Source organism: Condylura cristata, unplaced genomic scaffold, assembly GCF_000260355.1.
Source record: "Condylura cristata isolate star-nosed mole 26May11 unplaced genomic scaffold, ConCri1.0 scaffold00006, whole genome shotgun sequence".
Classification (NCBI taxonomy): Eukaryota; Metazoa; Chordata; class Mammalia; order Eulipotyphla; family Talpidae; genus Condylura; species Condylura cristata.
The window spans coordinates 38448674-38449254 of NW_004567107.1; positions in this window are offsets into that span (position 1 = coordinate 38448674).

Consider the following 581-nt stretch of genomic DNA (forward strand, 5'->3'; position numbering starts at 1 on the left):
CGCGCGCCCTGCGCTCGCGCCGCGCGGCCGCCGCAGCGTTTGCTTGCCGCCGCGCCGCGCCCTTTCTCTGGGGTCGAAGAAAGGTGCCCTGCCACGTTTTTAAATTAAGTCCCTCGGGGTCGGGGGGACTCCCGGGCCCGGGGGCCTGGAAGCTGACGGCCACCGCGTTGAGAGTCTGGCCCCCACAGCCGACAGCGGCACGGGGAAAGCGCTGTGGACCCTCGTCCCTTTTCCCTGACAACCTCTCCTGCCAAGGGAACCCGGCTTTAAACTTTTCCCCACTGGGAAGGGGCGATGGCAGGGGGAGGGGCTAGGGTTATTTGGTGGGGAACGTCTGAGCCTCAGGGCTTCGAGGAAGGAAGGGTGAAGTGAAGTCACTGCTCTCTAGGGGTTTCCGGACTCAGATCTTACTCAATGGCGTTTACGCCGTCTGGAATGGGGGGCGGAGAGAAGGGAGAGTGGTGCTTTCACCGCACCTGTGCTGGAGCGAGAGAGAGCACAAAGTAACCTTGGAAGATACCCAGCACCCAGAAAGAATCACCCGGAGTGGTCTGGAGTGTGCGGTCAAGGTTACACTTGCA